At 40.3% G+C, this 7,237-nt stretch overlaps 1 pseudogene; it reads right to left on the bottom strand.

The window, feature by feature from the left end:
* Nucleotides 1-209: 209 nt before the first annotated feature.
* LOC102836523 lies at nt 210-939 on the bottom strand (annotated as a pseudogene).
* Between the last annotated feature and the right edge of the window lie 6,298 nt (nt 940-7,237).

Here is a 7,237-nt window from a genome sequence, read left to right as displayed (position 1 = left end):
TCTCATAACTGGTGCATTTTATCCATTTACATTCTTGTAATTATTGATAGGTATGGATTAATTGCTGCCATTATGTTATTGTGTGTGTGTAGTGTTGCTACTTTCTTTGTTCTGTATGCCTTCCTTTGCTGAGTTCATGCTTTTTTTGTTCTTTCTTGTAAGTTTCCTCGTAGTTTTAATGATTCCATGTTCTTTTTGGATTCTGTGGCTCAATTGTCAGAAAAGTAACAAATGAGCCAGGAAAGGATATTCAACATGGTGACTTTCTCTAGTCCTCTGACACCTGTGGTCTTCCTCAAGCTTGCTCTGTAAAGCTCATTCTGGGACAGGTGTCTGTTCATAGTACTTTAAGCACTTGCCTGGGGTGCTGCTGCTCCATGTGTATAAAGAAGGCTTCTTCCCTCCATCATCTTTGGCTTAGATATTCCCTCCAGGCATCTCAATGAGGTCCACATTATTCACCTTGGCAGCCTGATGAAGGGCTGTCTCATGAAGTTTTACTGCATTCACACTGGGCCCTTGGCACAGTCTAGGTGCTCCCTTGCACAGGCAACATGCAGAGGAATCCCAAAGAGGCCATCGTGCACTTCAAGACTGGCCCCAACATTAATAAAGAGTCTTCATTCAGAACTTCCATTCATGCAGGCTTGATACTGTGCACTGGAGCAGGTTGACCTTGGTACCAGGGGAGAGCAACAGCTTCAGATCCTTGATGCTGCCTGAAGCACAGGTGTCGCAGAGAGGGGTGCTGCCATTGATGTTGTGGGTGTCCACCTAGACCAACTGCATGCACTGCACCCGGCCCTGAAGACTGGCTGCGTGCAGAGATGTGATGAAGTCCTCTCATCATACTTGCAGCTTCTCACCCTGCTGGGCTGCTTCATGCACAGTAGTCAGTTCTACCCAGAAACCCTCATCGCCCAAGAAATAGCCATCCATGCTGCTTATAGACTGGGTAGCATCTCAGCTTCACCCCAAGTTAAAGTATTATCAGAGAGAAAGCTTGCAAAGGGCATAGAACACAGAACAAGATATGGATGGACAATTCTAGAATGATTTGATTTTTCTGCATCATCTTGGTATGAACATGTTGTTTATGGTTTTCAAATAATGAACCACTCTTGTATCCTTGGATCCCACACCCCACTTGGATCCAATTTGCAAATATCTTGCTAAGAATTTTTACATCTATATTCACAAAAGATACTGGTTTGTGGCTTTCTACTTTTGTATTATCTTTGTATGATTTTGGTTTCAGGATAATACTGGTGTGTGCCATTGACTGGTGTGCTTCAGGATAATACTGGTACATACGTTTTGACTCACAGCGACCCAGTATAGGGTTTCTGAGGCTGTAAATCTTCACAGAGCAGAAAACCTTCTTTCTCCCTCAGAGGGACTTGTGGATTCAAACTGCTGATCTTGAGGATAGCAGCCCAACTGGTAACAGCGCAGTATGCCACCAGAGTTCTTTCTTAGGATAATACAAAGGGTCCCTTCCTCTCCTGTTTTCTGAAAGAGATTGTGCAGAATTCACTTAAATCTTTAAACATGTTCAGCCTGGAGACTTTTTTTTTTTCAGGCAGCGTTAACTGCAAATTCAATTTCTTTAATGGATACAAGACTGTTCAAAGGCTCTATTTCATATTTGCTGAGTTGTGATCATTTTATGCTTTTCAAGCAATTGGCCCATTTCTATCAAATTTGTCAAATACATCTATCTGTACAATGTTGTTTCTAGGATTCCCTTATTTTTTTCATGTTTGCAAGTGATGTTTCATTTCATACTTAATACTTTTTTACTTCCTCAGCCTTGAGAAGTTTGTGAACATTTCTTTCCAAAGATCCAGCAATGTTCCATTGTTGTTGGTTTTGTATTGTTTTTAATGTCATTAACTTCTGCCCTTCTTTCTTTCTTGTTTTCGGCTTGCTTTGAGTTTACTTTGTTTGTTTTTTTAAGTTTCTCCTGGTGAGAGCTTAGATTACTGACTTGTTTCCTTTTTTAAGCTTTTTATTGTGATTTGAGTGAGGGTTTACAGAACAGATCATCAGCTTTACATTCAACAGATTATATACTTTGCTTCATTACAATGATTGCAGTCCCCTCCATGTACCAACAGTTAACAGTATTTACTTCTACTCACTTTAACACTGCATTCCTCGTATCTTCTACTGTCTTCGTCTTTCCTCTGCTAACTTTCCTCTTGCCTGCTCTGTCACCCATGTTAACATGTGTTCCCTCTAGTCAGTGAATAATTTTCCCTCCTCCTGCCAGAAGAACAGCCCCTCAGGTTGGAAGGCACTCAAAACTGGGGAAGAGCTGACTCCTTAAAAGTAGAGTTGACTGTGATGATACGAATGGAGTAAAGCTTTCTGGACCTTTATTTGCTTATGGAGGACAACTCAAAATGAGGAAAAATAGCTGCAAACATACATGCATACATACATACATGTGTATATACCTGGTGTGGCACTGTAGGATAAGCACTGGACTGACTGCTGACAGCTGCTCCTTGGAAACCTCATACAGGGTCACTAAGAGTCCAGAACCAACTAAACAGCACTTAATAACATATGTGTGTATATAAATGTCAGTTTGAACCACAAGGTGGGTAGTTCAAGTTCACGAGTCACTCCTTGGAAGCCCTATACAGGGTCACAACTGACTTGATGGCACTTAACAACAACATATATAAATATATAAGCACTGGGTCCTGGTGTGCTGCTGCAGGATAAGCACTGGACTGCTAATCTCAAGATGAGCAGTTTAAATCCACCAGTCACTCTTTGGGTTAGCAGTCCAGTGCTTATTCTACACTGCCACACCAGGAACGTGACAACCATCTATATAATATCAAAATGAAAACAAAAACAGCCCATTGCTGTTGATTCAGACTCAGAGACCCAGAATAGCAGAGAACTTTCCCACAGGATTTCTAAGGCCACACGTCTTTACAGAAGCAGACAGCTATGTCTTTTTGCCACACACTAACTGTTGAGTTTGAACTGTCACCCTTTCGCTCAGCAGCCAAGTGCTAAGCACTGTATAACTCATGCTCCTAGTCATTGGCATTTCCTCTTTGGTCCATGGATTGTTTAAAAGTATGTTCTTTCCTTTCCAAATGTTAAGACTCTTTTCCTATTACCTTTGTCCTTGTGATCAGAGAACACAACTCTGTAATGACTTTAATTCTTTTCAGGGAGCTGATGTTTGCTCTACAGCTCATAATACGGTTGTCTTCTGATATGTCCCATGGGCATTTCAACTCCTAAAAACCTTTGTAACAACCTCAGACCTGGAATTAACTCGTCCCTGTGACCAATTTTCACAATAGACAGTTCTTTATGGGGAGCAATAGGGAGCCCTGGTAGTATAGGGGACTTCGAGCTGGGCTGTTAAGCGCAAGTTCAGTAGTTTGAATCTATCAGCTACTTTCCAGGGGAAGGCTGAGGAATTCTGCTCCCATAAAGATTTACAGCCTCTGAAACCCTATATAGGGTTGCAAGTTGGAACCAACTCAACTTGCAACTCATAACCAACCAATCAACAACAAAAAGGGGAGCAATAACACTAGTGAGGTATGCATATTTTAGAACAATCAACAATTTGAAAACGGCAGCACTTAATCAAAGACAAAGTTAGGAAAGAGTTAGGAAAGGAGTGATGTTACATGGAAGGGATTACGATCAAAGGCATGAAACAAAATGCATTATCGGTTATTGAATGCATAACTGATGATCTGCTTTGTAACCTCCACCCAATTCACAATACAAAGTTAAATAAAATAAAAAACCATGCAAATCCTGTGTTACAGACTATAACTGACCTATAGGGTTTTACTTGATTGTAATCTTTATGGAAGCAGATCACCATTATCCCATGGAGCAGTTGGGTGGGTTCAAACTACAAACCTTTTGCCTAGCAGCCAAGCTGAACTCTTGCACCACCAGGCTTCTTTTTATCCCCTCTACACACTGAAAGGAGCTCTGGTAGCATAGTGGTTATGAATCGGGCTGCAAACTGCAAGGTCAGCAGTTCGAAACTACCAACTGTTCTGCTGGAGAAAGATGAGGCTTTCTGGTCCCATAAAGATCTGCAGCCTCGGAAACCCTGTACAGGGTTGCTGTGATTTGGAAATGATTCCACGGCACACAACAACAACAACAACACACTGAAAACCACATTAAAGTGTTTTGATTTTTACTTACTGCTGAACTAATTTTATAAAATTTAAAGAGAAGCAGGAAAGCCTATTGCAATTTAGCTACATTTTTTGTTCTTTCTTTTTTCCTGATGTTCCAAGGTTCTTTCATTAGTGACTTCCTCTATTTTTAGAGACCGTCCTTTGGATTGTCTTTTGAGGTAGGTTTGCTGGTAACAAATATTCTTGGTTTTCCCTAGCTGTGAATGTCGTCGTTTCCACACCATTACTAAAGGATATTTTTTTGCTGGATATAAAATTCAAGGTCAACAAGACTTTTCTTTCAGCATTTTGGAAAATGTTATGTGACTTGGCTTCCAGGAGAAATATTCTTTTGAGAAATATTCTTTTGAGTTGTTCTCCCCCAGAGGTGGTATGTTACTGACCTATAAATGTTTTCAAAATGTATATATAGTTTTAATTTTAAGTTTGACTATGATTGTATCTTAGTGTGGATTTCTTTAGTTTGGGGCTCTCTCAGGTCTTTGGATCTGCTGGTTTATGATAATTGAGAAATTATCAGCCATTTTTCTTTGAATACTTTTCCAACCCCACCTTCTTTCTAGGGCTCTGATGACGTTAGATTTTTATTTATTTATTTATTTATTGCTATTATCCCTGAGGTTCTGCTCACCTTTCCAATTTTCTGTTGTCTAGACTGGTCAACTTTAATATTATCATGCTTTCAGGTTTGCCTATTTTTTTTCCCTTTGTCCTCTTCATTTTGCTGTTGAATGCACCCACAGAGTATATATTACTTTATTTTTCACTCTGAAATTCCTATTTATTTCTCCCATTTCTTTGGCAAGATCTTATTTTTCCATTTTGTTTCTAGACTATTTGTAATTACCTGCAAAAGCATTTTTAGGATGATGATTATTTCAAAATCCTCGTCAAGTAATTCTAAAACCTGTCATCTTGGTACCAGCATGCTGGTTGTCTTTCCTCATTTTGATATAATTCTTGGTATGATGAGTGATTTTCAATGGAACCTTGATCATTTTGGGTGTTAAAAAAGTCTGGATCTTCCTTAAATCTCATGTTAGCAGGTGTCCTCTGAAACCACTGTACTATAAGAAGGTGCCCTGCTACATTACTGCCAGGTGGGGATAAAAGTCCAAGTTCCCCACTGGCCTCCAAGGAGAACACTGGCTTGGAGGAGGTGCGTACTTCATTAATGTTTCCCATGTGACCCTCTGAAACTGTGGGTGTTTTGTACTTTTTTAAATTGTGAATTAAGTGTTTACAGAGCAGATCAGGAGTTTTACATTCAACAAATCATATAGTTCCTTATTTCATCTCATTGATTACAAACTCCTCAATGTAAAATCACTTACCCCACTTTCTCCTTGTGATTCAATCTTCCTTTCCCAACCCTTCTGAATCTTGTCCTCAGGCATATGTTGCGCCTATGGGGTTGCCTTGCCAATGCAAATGGTGAAAATGAAGTCCTAACACTGCAATTGGCCTTCTTTGACATCACCCTGGTGGGGAGCAGGAAGGGAGCTCATCATTACCACTAGGTGGGGGTGAAAGTACAGGCTGCCCATTTTGTCATTAATATCATGAAGGTGGGGTCATTACCAACCAGTAGAGGTTAAAGCCCTAGCTCCCCACTAAGCCCTGTAGAGGTGGGTTGGTGTGCCTGTTATAGCCTGGGAAGGGTGGAGTGTGTGTGTGTGTGTGTGTGTGGGGTGTGTGTGTGTGTCATTTTTTTTCTGTGGTATTGGCTTAAGTAGAGTTGTTATTGTCTTGCTAGGCTGCGCCCTTCTCTCCACCTTTTGGAGCCTTCTGTTTGTCTGCTATATAACATACAAGGTTATTAGCTGGACTTTGTTGTGGCTCTTACTTGTTCTCAAGTTTATTTCTGACTCTTGGTGATCCCATGTATGCAGCATAGAACTGCACCATAGGGTTTTCAAGGTCTTTCTTCTGAGGTGCCTTGGGTGGATTCCAACTGCCAACTTTTTGACTAGGGGTTGAGCTCAGAACTATTTGCATAATCTCATTATTAAGCTTTTTTTTTGCCTAAGTTTCCTTAAAACTGACCTCACATTACTTGGTTAATAATGATACAGCCAGATCATTTGACTCCTACTACATGGCATTAGTTTTACTTTACATTAAATGTATATAAAGTGCAAAAACATAATAATGGTTTTGATCCTTTTAAAATTTTAACATTTTTTTAAAAATACAGCACATCAAGGTTCTTGATACAACAAAAACAAACCCCTATCCTTTTCCTTCCCATAACACAACTCTGGGTAAGAATGACACTTGTTCCTCAACATGGCTGAAGTACAAACCACACATAAGAATTTTAAACAATTAGAACATATTTGCATGATAATTAGGACAATCAAAGGCACTAGGAGTACTGCTGTCTTTTAAGGGGCATCACTGGTTCCAGGCCTCTGGGCGGTTCCGTTTTGAAAGCACTTACAAAAGGTAACAATTAGCTAAAGAGAAAAGTCTACGTAAAGCACAGAAGTTACTTCAACATACAAATTAAAACAGTACAACATACAAATTAAAACAGTACTCTTCTTCCCCAGGGAATTTCTGAGGATTTACCATGGTTCCTCTTATGAAGTCAAATCATAACTCCCATTGGTGGCCTGGAGAGCATTGCACTCCATATGATTTCCAGGTTGAGAACTGAGGTCAAGCTCGGGCATAACTAAAAACCATTAACCAGAAGGATAGCTCATTCTGTGTGAGGACCATGATCAAAGACATTGTCAAGGATCCAGGAATAGCCAGGATGCCACAGGATTCTCCTTGGGGCCAGGGCGCCAATCTCAGCGCTCATGAATTTGCAGCAGAAAACCAGGACATTCAGACTCTTCTCTGTAGTTTGCACCTCGTTTAATTCCACCACACTGCAACTAAAGAAAAATAGTTGTACCGTTCTTTTCCCTGCAACCAAAAGAAGTGACCTCAAAACCATGAATCAATCCCTCAGTGCAGGGACACCAGCATCTAGTCACCTAGCAGTCCCCCTCGACTTTTCTTTCCTCTTGTCCTATGAC

Source organism: Chrysochloris asiatica, unplaced genomic scaffold, assembly GCF_000296735.1.
Source record: "Chrysochloris asiatica unplaced genomic scaffold, ChrAsi1.0 scaffold00197, whole genome shotgun sequence".
NCBI classification, from domain to species: Eukaryota; Metazoa; Chordata; class Mammalia; order Afrosoricida; family Chrysochloridae; genus Chrysochloris; species Chrysochloris asiatica.
Note: the sequence above shows the minus strand (reverse complement) of the source record. Positions and strands in the feature narration are given on the sequence as shown.